The 16,090-nt window shown below is 37.3% G+C and overlaps 1 protein-coding gene across 1 annotated transcript in view; it reads right to left on the bottom strand.

The window, feature by feature from the left end:
- Positions 1 to 9,135: 9,135 nt before the first annotated feature.
- DAD1 (defender against cell death 1) overlaps positions 9,136 to 16,090 on the bottom strand; it is a 32,057-nt gene continuing 25,102 nt past the window's right edge. Inside the window, exon 3 of the mRNA XM_044665269.1 lies at positions 9,136 to 9,390. The gene's annotated coding sequence lies outside the window, so the exon portion shown is untranslated. The remainder of the gene's footprint in view (positions 9,391 to 16,090) is intronic.

Genomic DNA, 16,090 nt, shown 5'->3' with positions numbered 1-16,090 from the left:
TGTTAGGTTTAAGATGTCTTTTTGTATAGAAAGCCAAGAGACAATTTGGTAATGGGGGCTGTAGCTCAGATTAGGCTATAAGCTCCCTGAAGACAGGGTCCCTGTCTTATGTTTTAAACACCATTGTTTCTCTCCCAGTATTTAACTCAGTGTTGGCTACATTGTAGACACTACAGGTCATCAGAGAATACAGGAGTCCTTTCCTGATCCCAGGTTCTCCTTCTCTCTCCTCTAAAATTACTTTGTATAAATTTTGTATATTATGTACTAATTCCTTCCAATGGAATGCAAGTTCTTTGAGGATAGGGACTGTTAACATTTTTGCCACCATATTAGCGGTGCTTAGCACAGTGCTTATCATGTATGCACTTAGTAAAATCTGAATGGATTGAAAAAAATTTTTTATTTCAAATTTAAAAAAAAAAAATAGAACTACCAAGGAGCCAATACACAGAAGTTAAGGGTTTAAAAAACAAAAAGAAAAAATAGAACTAATAATACTTATACTACTATGCACATCAATTTTCTAGTGAAGAAATATTTCCATACGCCAACAAATGCATCATTCCAGACATGGACGCTCTTTTCAAAAGAAATGAAATGTAATACAGCAGAAAAGTATTTAGAGTAGTTAGCTCTATTTAGAGTCAGAGGATTTGTGTTCAAATATTGATTCTGCCAGTTACTACCCATGTAAACCTCTGTAGACCTATTTCCTCATCTGTATGTATGGGAGATAGGGTTTAGAATCATTTTTAGGGTAATGTTTTCAAGTTATGACAAGTATATAACATTAGCAATGTAACAGCCACAGCTACACTGATCTAAACTTTAAGATCAGATTTAAAATCTCAACATTTTTAAGTGTTAGACCACACATTGCCTCTCCTGCATTTCTCATCATATCTTCATAAATGCTTCAAACAATCCTCACTTTCTCATAAAGCCTTCTCTTCTAATTCCCACCAGGCTTTCTCTGTTACTGAAAAGCCTCTCATATGCTATTGATAACAAATTCTCCTGGAATAGAATCAGGGGTGAGGAAGCCTCAGACCTTTGGCACCAACTTACCCATAAGAATAATTATAATTAGCAGGTCATCTGGATTAAACCCTGCCTCACTTCCCTCTACTCCTAATATAAAATCATGCATCAAAGATCAATGACAATCAATTTTCTATCTTATTTTTACCACTTTGATGAACCATTTGACATTTTAAAGCCCTTGACTACTTGGAAGTTCTTTCATATTAACCTAATCCCCTCTTTCCACAGTTCCAGTTAATTTCTTTTTGCTTCCAGTGAAGATGGAAAACATATGGTCATCATACTTGGCATAATAGTTTTTCAGAAATTTAGAAAGTTAAATGCTTCCTTTTGTCTCCAAGTGCTTGAAGGAATACCGTATGGTAGAAGAATATGAACTGCTTTAATCTCTCATATGCCTCATATTCCCAACTTCCTCTTATTTCTCTTGTTTACCTGTCATTTGTTTACATTCAACTTTTCTCCAAATTCAGAGTTGGGATAACAACCATAATCCCATATTAGCATATATGTACACATATTAAATGTTCATGACAACTCAGTATGTCTTCAGTAACAAAGAAAAGCTTTTTGTTTTCCTCCTTCTCTCAGGGAGTCACTGAATTCTGCCCACTTAATCCCCTATAGACTCCATAGATCCTGAGCACAAAGGTACAACAAACATTCTTTACAGTGACCGAGAACAGAGAATTTATATTTGGTCACTCTGGGAGACAATTTCATAATCATGTGATGTAGTTCCTGCAGTTGATCTAAGTTCCTCAAAGGCAGGGACTATTTTCTACTTTATTTTTGAATCCCAAGTACTTAGAAGAGTGCCTTGCACATTGCAAGTGCTTCATAAATGGTTATTGGACTAGATCAGATAACAAATTGGTAACCTTGTTTGGGGCCAGTGATTTCCACTGAGGGTAGCCCTTTTTGCTGCAGTAGACAAGAAAGATCATATGGCCAAAGGGTTCTTCAGAGTTTTGCTGTAGTAAGATGGAATCTCTTACTGACAACATCATCATGTGTTTGTCATGGAAATGGAGGAATGGTGCCTCTACCAAAGACAACCAAATGTATGGAAGAAGTCCCTTCCAGTTTTCAAAGACCTACACAAATCTCTCTAAGAACAAAGTGATTTCATTTGGAATTTTACTTTTTTTTCCCCCATAATATCAAATTTACCAAAGATGAAAAAGACATGAAAATATTCAAAGTAAACAGCATACAAATATGAAAAGAGAAGGGAAACATCAGGTAGATGAAATACTGCATTAAGACTGAAAAACAACTATACTGAAGACAAAAGAAATAGCAACTGCCTATTTATACTCTAAACTCCTTAAGGGTGGGCATATCTTCGCTAAAATGCTACATAAATTGCAATTGTTACAGTAGACCCTTAGTTCTTTGATGAATGAATGAAATTCCCATGCTAGGAGAGATTTTCTTCTAGTGAAGTTAGTGAAGCAATGGAGTAAATTCCCAAAGGGAAGCTACTTATCTGAAAATATTCATTAATCAATCAACAGGCATTTATTAAGTCTCTATGTGCCTAGGAAACAAATACAGAGAATGAAACAATCCCTGTGCCCAAGGAACTTATGTTTTAATCATATTTGTATAAAACTTCACATATTTTTCAAAGAATTTTAAAAATATATTACCATAATTATTTCTATGAGATGAGAAAAAATTGATTTTTATTATGTAATGTGTAACATATGATATATAAATATAATATTACTATTATATTATTGAACTCTACTTATGTGCAAAGCAGAAGGAGCCTAATATAAGATAAAGACCTGCACTGGAAGCCATTAGAATATCAGCTCTGTAACCTTGGGCAACTTGGCCTCAGTGCTCGAAGCAGTTTTTCTTAAAGACTAAGTTGCAGAAAAAGTGCTGACCTACATGAATGAGTACAGAGTTTCCTCTTCCAGAACTTCTTATACCAATGAAATCATAAATCCAGGCCCAATCCCTATATTCAAGGCACTGAGAACAACAAAACAAAATAGTTACTACCTTCAGAGAGCAAGTTTACTAGAATAGAAGACAGTATACTCACAAGTGAATTTAGAAAAAGAAAATGGAGAAAGGGCATTAACAGCTAGGTGTTGGGAGAGTGGAGCAGGAATCAGTGAAGGCTTCACAGAGATGGTACCAGAGAGGAGCTCGGAAGAAAAATAAGAATTATGAGGCAGAAATGAAGTGAAATGGAGAACTACTCTCCACAGGTATACACAGAGATGAATTATCAAGTTCAGAGAACAGTTAATAGTTGAGTTTGCCTGGAACACAGAGTTCACGAAGCTAGTAAGAAGTAACATGGTGAAGACAGGATCATAGATTTATAGCTAGAAGAAACCTTAGAAATGATCTAGTCCAACTCTTGCATTGCCAGTGGAACTATGGACTGATCCAACCATTCTGGAGGGCACTTTGGAATTATGCCAAAAAAGCTATAAAACAATGCATATTCTTTGATCCAGCAGTACCACTACTAGGTCTATATCCTGGAGAGATTAAAAAAAAAAAAAAGAAAAGAACTACTTGTGCAAACATATTTATAGTTGCTCTTTTTATGGTGGCAAAGATATGGAAATTAAAAGGATGTTCCTCAATTGGGAAATAGCTGAACAAATTATGGTATATGATGGTGATGGAATACTATTGTGCTCTAAGGAATGATGAACAGGATGCTTTCAGAAAGAGCTAGAAAGATCTTCATGATTTGAAGCTGCGAAATAAGCAGAACCAGAAAAACATTGTACACAGTAACAGCAATATTGTGAAATGATCAATAGACTTTGCTATTATCGGCAATGATCCAGGACAATTCTGAAGGACTTATGACAAAAAATGCTGTCTACCTCTAGAGGAAAAACTGTTAGTCAGAATACAGATGAAAGTATATGATTTTTCACTTATTTATTTGGGTTTATGTTTTGGTTTTATAAGATTACTCACAAAAATGAACAATATGGAAATATTATACATGAATAACCCAGACTGAATTGCCTACCAGCACTGGGAGGGGGGAAGGGAAGGAAGAGAGATAAGTTCAATCATATAACTTGGGAAAACTTGTATGGAAATTTATTATAACATGTAATTGGTAATAAATTTTTAAAAAAGAAATGATGAGTAGTGGAGAGAAGTGCGCAATATCTCACAGCTAAATGTTAGAGCTAAGATTTGAACCCTAACTCTAAATCCTAACTGATATTTAATCCAATATTCTTTCCATCACAGGAACTAGAATATAGAGGGCCTTGAATGCTTATGTTAAGACTTTATATTTTATATGGAAATAAGGTATCAAGTTATAACATTTGTATAATCCAATGGAATTGCTTGTCGGCTCCAGGAGGGGAGAGTGAAGAGGGGAAGGAAAGAAATGTATCATGTAAACATGGGGAAATATTTTTTAATTAAAAAATTTTTTAAATTAAACTTAAAAAAAAAACTATATTATATCCACAAAGAGCCCCTGGAAGTTTTTTAATAGGACAATGACACGGTGAGATCTGTGCCTTAAAAAAATGATTGTGGCAGCCCAAATAGGAGGCTAAAGTTCAGGGGCAAAAAGTGGTGGCTATGAGTGGAAAAAAGAAAAAGTGTAAGAAGCTGGATACAATCAACAAGCCTCCTTGAGTGGACATGAGAGAAAAGCGAAAGGGAAGAACAAAGAATGTCTCCAGTGTTATAAATCTGGGTAACTGGGAGGATGGTGGTGCTGCAACAGCAACAGGGAAGTTTGGAGCACAGGAGCATTCGGGAGGTGGGGCCCAAAAGGGGCACATGAGGCGTTGTGGGCTGGCTGAATCTGAGAGGCCTTCAGAATAACCAGGAGTGATATCCACCCAAACTGATGACGAGAAAGGTCAGCCGACTGACCAAGTCAGGATGGATTATGGTTAAATAGAAATCTTGGAATCTGTGTAAAAATGATTCTTGAATCTGTGAAAACCAAGATCTCCTTGTGATTTGCCCAAGAGTACACTGTGAGTAAATGTCACAACTACACTTCTGCTTTTCCAGCAGAAGTGCCCCACGCTCCGGGGGGCTTTACGTGTAATCCTACTTTGGCTTGGGGGTCAGTACAGCTGGTTAGTAGCAAAGCCCAACTTGGTGTCCCTCACAACCTAGTCAAACGTTCTTTTCTTTTCTGCCTTTATTTCCACATATGAACTCTGGCCATGATCACTGAACGAGACTAGTAGCAGTGACTTGTACTTAGTGGGCACACCTAGAGGTTTGTGGACGATGTCACTTAACCCTGACTGCCTAGCCCTTGCTACCCTACTGTGTGAGAATTGATACTAAGAGAGAAGGTAAGGGTTTTTTCTTAATGGTAATGGATGTAGAGTTGGATATACCCCATCATTTCTCTTAGACAGCTAGGTGTCACAGTGGAGAGCGCTGGCCTTGTCTTGAAGATGAGTTTCAATCTAATTTTCATTTACTGTGTGACCCTTTAGTTTCTGTTTACCTAAGTCTCTTCATCTCTAAAATAGGGACATAATAGCACCTATAGTGCAGGGTCGTTGTGAAAATAAAATATGTAACACTATAAATGGGAGCTATTATTATTGTAATAATCCTTTTCACAACTGTTATATGAAAATGACTGGTGTTTTAGAAATATCTCTACTCCTTTTCATCTATATGTTCAGCATGCACAAGTTCTGGCCTGCCTATACTGCAGTTTAGATGATACTAACTAGTCATTTCTTGAATTTGGGGACCAGTTTCTTCTTCTCTCCTCACATCACCACCCAAGCTTCAGGTACTTCCAAAGCATCATTTTACCCTCAGTGGGGAGAGAATGCTTTAGGTGATTGAGCATTTAGGAGACTGCAGTGGCCCAGGACAAAATCCAAAAGACACTGTTCCCCATAATTTAAAACTATTTTAAATCCCGATCAGAAAGCAGCAAGGTCACTCAGGGTAAAGTTGCTTTAGATTTTAGAAAGAAGGTAGCCTGTCTCAGGAAGTTTGCTAAGTAAGGTTCCCAAGGCAAGAAAACAGGCTTTGGTGACCTCCCTATTTTTTCACTCATTTTAAAAAACATGTTTTGAAGCTTGAAATGAAAGAGGCTGATCAGCAAGGAGGCCATGGTGTCAGCTGTTAAAAGAAGAAAACAAGAGAGATGGTTTCCATGTGATAGGGGACAGGAAATGTGTAGGCTGGAGTTGTTCAATGTTGGGCTTCCTGCCATTTCAGAGAATAGCAGGGAAAAGGTTGTGTACAGGGGTTGTGGTAAATACTTCCAGCCCCACAGAGAGAACGCTAAACAAAAATAAACCCACCCTATAGAGGTACTGGGCTGGAGACAGAGAACAACAAAAACAACAGGAAATGAAAGGTCATAGTTCCCTGCCAATATAAAATTTTTAAAATCAGTATTTTCAACATTCAATAAAATTTTGAGTCCCTATGTAAAAATGCAAAACCAAGATCTCAGGATTTGGAATTAAAAGGGATTAAAATTAAATTAAAAATGTTTAAATTTAAATTCCTGAAGCCAGGAATGGTAAAATGTTCTCCCCAATGAGATACACATACCAAGTAGCAAAGCCAGGATCCAAGCCAATTCTACAAACATTTAAGCACCTACTATGTGCACTGGCAATCCTCAGATTCAAAATACAGTGCTCTTTCCACTATTCCAGGTTGCCAGGGAATTGAAGATGAAGATAACATGTATTTGATACATGGACACCGTATTCCATAAAGAGAAACAAACTTCAGCATTATGGTGTATACATTAAGCCCAACCCAAAGAACGAATTGGAGCAAAATTCCCTCCCACTGGAGTGGAAAGGACATGCTTCATTTTTAAGGGAGAGCGCTGTTAACCAAATTTTAAATCAGACATCACCCACCTGCTGTTACTTCCAGAGATTAATCTAATTAGAAGGACCCAAGTAAACACAGAAAGCAGCCATCCATAGCCACAGATAGCTTTATTTCAGTCTCCTCCTCAGACTCAAAGCATCCCAGAAGGCATTCCTCCCTACATCCCCCACAAGGTGTTTTTCCCCAGTTTGGCCCCAAAGCAGGCAATTGCTGAAAAAATAGAAAAGGCCAATTCAACAAACATTTAAGTACTTTCTTTGTGTAAAGTGTTTAACAAACTAGGTGCTAGGGATGCAAAGAAACTAGATAGTACCTGCCTTCAAGGGGCTTACATTCTGTGGTGGTAACTGAAGACTTTCTGTAATGTAAGTATGATTTGGTAACTTAAGGTGGGAGAAAGCACTAATGTAGAGAGATCAGGAAAGGCTCTGTGTAAGAGGTGATAGCTGAGCTGGTCCTGGAGGGGTCAGAGGAGGCAGAGGTGGAGAGTGCATTTTAGGCACAAAGGACAGCCTATACACAAACAAGGAGACAAAAATTATGAAATATTGCGTGTGAGAAGCAGCAAGTTGAATCATTTAGGGAGGAGAATACAGGATGCAATGAAATGGAGGAATATGAAATGCCTAAAAAGTTGTCTGAAAGCTTTAAATGCAAGCTAGGAAGTACACATTTCATCTGTGAGGCAATAAACCCACTGATGATTTCTGAGCAAGCAGTGATATGGTCAGGCCTCTGTGCCTTGGCAGCTACAAAGAGAAAGGGAGACTGGATTAGGAGGCTATTATATAGCCCATTGATAGGTAATGATGCTTTGAACTAGATTAAAGGGTGCTGATAGGGCACAGGATACAGATTCAAGACATGTTGCAGAGGTTGACTCCACATTAGCAATAATTAACTCAGGGTACTAGGATAGTGGGATTTGGGAAGCTTAGAGGAGTGGGGAGTTTTGAACAGGTGGGATTTTTGAGATGCTAGAGACACCCAGGTAGAGCTATGGCAGTTTGATGTATTGACAAAATCTCCGGATCTGGAATCAAATAACCTGGGTTTTAATTACAACTCTTCCACTATATATGTGCTACAAAGTTTCCCCTCCTTCGGCTTTAGTTTCTTCATCTGTAAAAACAATGGATTAGATGTTCTAAAAGGTCCCATTCAGCTGTAAATCCTATGACCCCCACATACAAAAGGCAGTTGATGTTGTTAGTACTGAAATATTGAAGATCATAGATGGATATCTAGATTTTAGAGTCATCTGCATACATACTTAACCAAGGGAAAATGAAGAGAGAGAAAAGGCCAGAACAATCCTAAGAGGCATTCATATTTCAGAATAATGGGCACACCTAATATTATTTCTGTCATTCCTAATTAAATTCAGGTTTCAGTAGGAATATAGTACTAAAAGCCATTTCTGTCCAAGGCACTGCTTTTACCCTATTTGACCTCTATAAACAAGCCAGAGACCACATGAAAGCTATTTAACCACCATATGAGCCTCTCAATCTTATTCTCAACACAGGCTACCTAGCTACAATGTTCAAGTTTTAAAAGTGGAATCTTCAGTATATCTTGCTTCTTCTGCAAAGGGCCTAGGGATAACAGTATGGTTTGTCTAACATGGTGCAAGGGGAAGATCCCTAGAGAAGAATCGGGGGCTTGGGTTCTGGTCCTGGCTCTTCCCAGAAACTTGGATAAGTCATTTAACTCTAAGCCTCCAATCTCTTTATTTATCAGAATGTGTTTAACTCAGAGTCATGAGAGTTAGATAATATTTGGAAGTACTTTTGGAAAGTATAACACACCAGAGAATTTGCCTCTTCCACCATTCCCTACTGATACCTGCACTTCACTTCCTCCCACTTTTACTCATTCCCTTGGGTGATGAACACAACCTTAATTTAGCCAGTTCAATTCATTCCAGACTACTTTATAACTGGGTTTCCTGGGATGTCTTTTATCATAAAATCAGGGACTGCCACTAAAAAAAATCTAAGGAATTATCAAGAGATTGTCTTCTCAAAGATGACAAAAGATTTGTTTTCCAAGGGCACCAGTAGTATAGCCTTTTACCAATTTCAATTACACTTACTGAAAACCAGGTTTTGATGGACTCATTATACACTGCATAGTGTCAGCTTATTAAGTCTTTGCTATGAGGATCATATAAAAGCAAGGGATTCCAATACCAGATTAAAATAAAAACAAAGCCCAAAGCACAAGGAGGACTTAACAAGAAGCATTTTATTTGGAAGGCAAACAAGTTATTACAATGAGGAAATGACAGGTCATGGTGTTAAATGCTCATTACAAAGTACTTCGGAGGAAAAAAAGATGGGCAGAGAATCTCTCCTGTATTTCCCACCTCAATTTTCAAAATAAAATGATGTCTGCAGTAAGTTTTAAGTCTGAAGTATGAAAATCTGCTTATCCTCAAGCTGATGTTCTTTCTATCCGAGGAAACCATGAAGTGAAAACCTGAAAAACAATAACAGAATGTAGGTAAATAGATATCCAAATTCTTTTAAAAAATCTTTTAGGGGCTACAGATGATCCACCAAATCCCCTGCTCTAAATGAAAAATCCCCAAAGGATGAAGACAAGTCCTATCATCTCAATTATGGGCAGTAGATGTAATTCAGCCCTGGTGTGCAACTGTATCCACTGGCACATGGTAGCAGTTTGCAAGGAAGGAAAGTACCAAAAAGAACCTCCAAAGAGATGAATCCCAAATGCAAGGAAGTCCTACTTACTTGTTTTGAGTGTGAGAAAAAGAACGTAAAGAAAAATAATATGGCTGAAGTGAAAAGGTTAACTGTTACTGAAGTTATGAGACCAGAAGGGATTCAAAGGCTAATATAGGCTGTTGAGATCGCACATGTAGTTCAGGGTTCTGCTGTCTGAATAAAAAGCTACAAGACTCCCAGAAGTGAAAAGAAGACCAATAAATGTTCAGAAAACGAATAAATGTGTATTGAATGAAAATTTACCAACTTTGGCCACTTCCCTATTCCCCAGGAAATGCTAATTAATAGGACCAGATTGATGAAAGTTATTTCAGTCAAAGGAAAAATTCTTAAATTTAGAGGAATAAAAATACAATTTAGGACATATGGTGTGTTTCTCATTCATCAAGATGAAGTTCTATAAAGTATCCTACACTCGATGATGGGAGGTGGTGAGAAATATCCCTTGCTGAATGGCATGTTTCAATGTGGCCCACAAAGGCAAAAATGACTCAGGGGACAAAATCTCTTTGATAACAATTTTCTGAGAACTGAATAAACCTTCTGCCATTTCCTTTTTTAGGTAAAAACCATTTCCCAGGGTGATGCCATGAAGCAGAGATGGTGACAACCCTTGAATAGTTAAACCAATAAAAATGAACTCTGCTTAATAGTGCAAGAGAAGAATAATGACAAGTTGGGAGCCCAACTAATATAATTCCCCTCCCCTAATGCTGAGAAATACAAAATAGGACAGTTACCTGTAGAGGGAAAAAAAAATCAGTGATTAGATCAGTCTTTTACTAAGCTTAGAGCAAACTATGACAATGTATAAGGAATTAATTTCCGCACACACATAATACAAGGCTTCACAAACTCATTTCTATTTGGAACATTTATTCATTTGAATAGTAAGCTCTGTATGGATGATGGTGCCAAATAAATTCTCACAGATGCTGGCTCTCCTTTGAAATCCATCAGAATGAGGAGGTTTTCATCCTGGATCCAAGCTACCCAATCAATAATAGCAAAACTGGTCTATATGAAAGTAATTTAGCTTCTCTGCGCCACAATTTACTCACATGTAAGATGAAGGATGTGGGCAGCACAATCTAAGGGCCCTTCCAATCCTAAGATCATATGATTTTATGATCTCAGTTTTGCCATTTTTATAAAAGAGTAACAAGCCTATCATCTGCCATCTAATTTAAAGGACTAAAATGAATGATTAGTTTTTCATTAGTCTTTAATGAAAGGAATCATTGAAATTAATATGAAACCATTATCTGTCACAAAAAAAATCACCAGTGCATCATTTGTTATATACCTATGCATTGAATGTCAGATACATGTGCAATCAAATTCTCTAAGCTGCAAAACTGCTCCCCTATCTTTTCTAATGTCAATGAGGGGGTTACTGGAGCATCAGAATATGGGTAAAAAGTATGAATGAGACTAACTGTATTAACATCCTTCAAACAATGAGAAACACAGCAGAGAAACCAAATCTTAAAGACAATGAAAAAACTTAGCTTTAGCTTTGAGATCACCTGTCCAGTCCCCTCGTTTTAGAGGTGAAGAAACAGATCCAGAGAAAAATTAAGTGACTTTGTCAAGGTCACATTGCCAGTTATTGCCAACAGTGGCAAATGATCTTTACATTAGATCACACTGCCTCTCACGTCAATGCCCCTTCCATTCTGTAATTGTTTTCACCTAAAACACTTTGCACTTGAGCCCTGTGTCCCTGAAACATCACAAAACATCACCAACCCTACTTTATGAATGAAGAAATGGACATGGGAAGTCAAAGTAACAACCATAGGAGCACAGAGTTAAGAGATGGAAGGACTCGGGCCATCTAACAACAATTTCATTTCAAAAAACTGAAGGAACAGAGGCCCAAAAAGATCAAGGTCACATAGGTAGTGACAGATAAACATCTAGGTGATAAATTATTTGACCTGTAAAAGAACAATACAAAAACCTGATGCTAAACTATATCAGAGAAGTTCTCAGTATGAAAGAGAAGAAAAAGTTTTCTTAGTAATTGGTCTAAATTAAATTGAAAATATTTATTAATGAAGACACAAAAGATTATAATTACTTCATCTCTTAAGCAGGTAGAAATCATGTATACTCATAAAAGACCTTTTAAAAATACAATTAATACTGTAGGGGAGAGTGGTGTCTTATAAATCTGGTTCAAATCCCACCCCTGTTTCTTCCTAGTTATGTAACTAAACTTAGTTCATCAACTGCTCCTCTGAGCCTCAATCTCCTCATCTAAAAAACTTAGGGCTAATAAGGCTTGCAGGACTTAATTCTTCACCAGACTGCTGTGAAGCTCAAATGAGATGACCCGTAAACATTTGTCAACTATACACACTGAGTGTTATTAATATCCTGTAGATAGATTAAATATGAATGTAAGCTCCTAAAAGGCAGAGTTGTTTCATTCCAATACTACATTCCCAATGCCTAACAGAGAACTGGTCCTTAAAGCTTGTTATCATTATTATTATTATTATTATGGGTGGTGGTGGTGGTAAGAGTTATTGTCAATGATAAATAAGTCCAGAACACAGAAGGTGCTCTTGGATCTTGTTAAAGAAGTAAAAAGTCTCACTATGAGAGGTTGGACCTACTCATTTCTGAGACACCTTCCATTCTATGGCTCTGGATCCATGAAATTAGTTGCCTTTTTTTTTCTTTTTCATTTGGCAATTCTGTAGATCTTATTTTTGCATTTAAAAACATTCTGAGAAGTTCATGACACAAAGTTATCTTGCTCCATGGCCTAGATGTGCTTTAATTTTTCTGTTTCTAATGTAATATGAAGTTGATTTATTACTTTGAAAAAACCTTTCTTGATCCTTACTCTACAATGCCCACACGTGGCCTTTTCACTCGAAGCCTTTTGTGTCTCTGCTGCCCTCCCATGACTAGGAGGAAATGAAATTTTGTTGACCAAAAATGTCTAGTTTCTTGTCCCACACTTCAAGTTTTTGCACTTCACAGCAATTGGAAATGAAAATGCCACTAGATGGCAGGAGAGTATAAAGAATAGCAGCCAATTCCCACTCGTGTACTTTCTAGATTATTGTATTGGTGAAATCAAAAAAAGTTGACAGTAGTAGGTGTTCAACTCATTCTCTACAGCCAGCCCTTCTCCTGGGCAGCAGTTAAGCACTATAAAATGTAAAATATCTTTTAAAAATATGCACTTATACATATGTGAATGTGCAATCATGGAAATCAGAAGGAGGTAAAGAGTGAATTATTGACAAGCTGATCTATGTTTAGTATATTTTTACTGTTAGTGTTCAGAACTTAAAAGGGAAAATATATAGGAATCATAGGATCATAAGATCTTAGGGACCTTAGAGGTCATATAATGCAATACCCTCATTAAAGATGATGATGAAATAAGTTAAATGCCTTTATCAAGGTCACACATTTTCTGGGCTACAACCCTAAGGTCTTTTCCACTTCACGTCCTATTTATGAAGAGGAAATCAAAAAACCTCGGACTAAAGAGTCAGAAGATTTGGATTTGAATTCAAACTCTGACATTTATTATTTATATGATCATGAAAAGTCTCAGGCTAACATGTCAGTGTGACAGCTGGGATCAAAAATATCTTAGTGGGCTGGAACGTTGAGCCAAATCTAAGAAGATGAAATATAATAGGAAGAAATGTAAAGCCTGATGATTGGGTTTAAAATATATATAGAGGGGAGCATCTGGGTGGCTCAGTGGATTGAGAGCCAGGCCTAGAGATAGGAGGTCCTGGGTTCAAATCTGGCCTCAAACACTAGCTGTGAGACCCTGGGCAAGTCACCTAACCCCCATTGCTTAGCCCTTACCACTCTTCTGCCTTGGAGCTAATAACACAGAGTATTGATTCCAAGACAAAAGGTAAGGGCCTTAAAAAACAAACAAACAAACAAATAAAATATATGGTACTTTATAGCTTACTATATACTTTTCTTCAATAAGAGAGGTAGAGGTAGCAAAAAGCATCATTCTGTGCATTCTGGTCTTCCCTTGCTTCCCCCTCCTCTCTGCCCAAAGGGCACAAGCTTATTTATGACAAGGCTTATTCTTTCAGTAAAGTTATTTTTCTAATTTGTTTACTTTGAATTCCTTTGCCAGCTAGATAAATATAATCAATATAATGGATGTCACTTTGGGTTAACCTATAGGTTAGACTGTGAGCTCATTGAAGACAAGAATCATATTTTGTTTTTGTCTATCTGTAGCACTTAGTATAGTGCCTGGCACACATAGTAGCATCCTAATAACTGCCTGTTCCCTTGACTTAACATTCAACAGAAGGGAACAATGTTTGGCTACTGGTATCCAGAAATACAGAAAGAATCATGTACCGGGCTGTCTCCTGGCTAGAAGCTGGGCCTAATTGAGAGAAAAAATCCTGCTGTTTTGCTTTATTAGCAATTTTTAAATAAATTTCCCCAAAAAAGGAAAAATATATATATCAAGTATCAAATGGAGGAATTTGGCTAGATATTATTTCACATAAGAAAGATTTGAGGGTTTTGGTGGAATGCCATTCAGGCAGAACAGCCAAAAAAGCCAATGTTCTTTTAGACTACATTTAGAAAGACGAAGTGACCAAAACAAAAAATCAATCCCAAACTGGGTCAGTTTAGTTTTAGTGACACTGACAAAAAGAACAGTACCCAAGATGACCATGCAGGGTAACACATAAGTCAGTCAAGGTCAAGGACTTTCTTTTGTCTTGTTATCCCCAGCACCAAGCATATAATAGATACTTGATGAATGTCTTGAAGAAGATTCTTATACAAGTAGAGGTGGCACTAAATGGCCTTTAAGGTCCTTCCCAACAGAGATTTGTAATTTTTCTGAAATATTTTCTCATCTATAAATGGAAATATCTTCCCCCTCCCCTCCCGAACACAAAGCTGTAATAAAATTAAGGCCATATAGGTAAGAAGTTTTCTAAATCTTAAATAATATAAAAATATAAGCAGCTCTTGTTATCTCCAATTCTCCATTGACTGAAAACAGTTTTTGCTACTTACCTCTCAGAATTATTGAAGAATTATATGTAATAAACTATAAAGTACTATGTAAATGTAAATTATTGTCAGAATTAATTCCTTTCTTTCTTGATGTCACCTTCTCATAAGCTTTCCATCCAATTGTTCTGAGTCCTGGCTTTTCCCAGATGACACTGCATTCTTGGTCATTCTTTCCAGCCCCAAATGTACTTTCACTTTCACCCACTAACACACAGGTTTTGGAGAGAGAATCAAAACATTTCTTGCTTATTTCACTGCCATTTCCAGATTCTCTTTTTTCCACCACCAATTAGAAAACTCACCTCTTTTTCATTTCAAATTCACTATTTAAAAATTTTCCCACATACAAATCATGGTGGCTATTATCTACTAGTCCCCCAGGTAACACCTTACCTTCCCAATTCCTCAAACTCCTTAAAGCCTATAACTGAATTCTCCACTCCATCACTGAAACACAAGGATGATAAGAAACTACATTTCACCATTTAACCACAGAACAAATGTTCTATCTTCTTAAACAAAATCTCTAACATTCTTCTATCTGACCATCACCTATCATTTCATTTCCTGTTATGCCTCTTCTCTCCTAAATATTCTTTGCCTCCAATCCCTCCAAATCACATTAGTTCCTGATGCCACTTAATCTGCTTTGACTTGATTTTCCTATCTTCCCAGGCTGGAACTTAGAATTCTAATAATTCAACTCCATATTCCCAAATCTCTTACCCCACTGTCCTACCATCACCCATCCCTTACCTAACCCTAGGCCTAAATTACTCCCACATCTCCATCTTCTACTTCTATTCACAAGCTACTGAGTAAAGCTAGAGAAAGTCACACAACCATGCTGAATACAGTACATTAATGTAATCTAACCAACAGGGCTTTCTGGAGCAAGGCAATCCTTTTATATTTCCCTAATGGATGGTCTATCTCACTTTTCACAGAAACTATTCCAAACTTCCTCTTTTCCCACTAGTCATCAGCCTCCCTTTTCATCTGAGCACCTCACCTCTTACTTTACTGAGAAAAGTGAGCCCATTCTCTCCTCCCTTCATCTCAAAACCCCTTTGAGGGGGCAGCTGGGTAGCTCAGTGGATTGAGAGCTAGCCCCAGAGACAGGAGGTCCTAGGTTCAAATCTGGCCTTAGACACTTCCTAGCTGTGTGACCCTGGGCAAGTCACTTAACCCCCATTGCCTACTCTTACTGCTCTTCTGCCTTGGAATCAATACATAGTACTGATTCTAAGACAGAAGGTAAGGGTTTAAAACAAAAACAAAAACTCTGACATTATCTCTCACTTGATTCTCCTTTACTTCAATTTCTAATAATGAAGTACCCTTTTCTCCTTGCCAAGACCAAGATATGTGTTGCTTTTTTT

The sequence above is a fragment of the Gracilinanus agilis genome, chromosome 2, assembly GCF_016433145.1.
Source record: "Gracilinanus agilis isolate LMUSP501 chromosome 2, AgileGrace, whole genome shotgun sequence".
In the NCBI taxonomy this organism is placed as follows: Eukaryota; Metazoa; Chordata; class Mammalia; order Didelphimorphia; family Didelphidae; genus Gracilinanus; species Gracilinanus agilis.
Note: the sequence above shows the minus strand (reverse complement) of the source record. Positions and strands in the feature narration are given on the sequence as shown.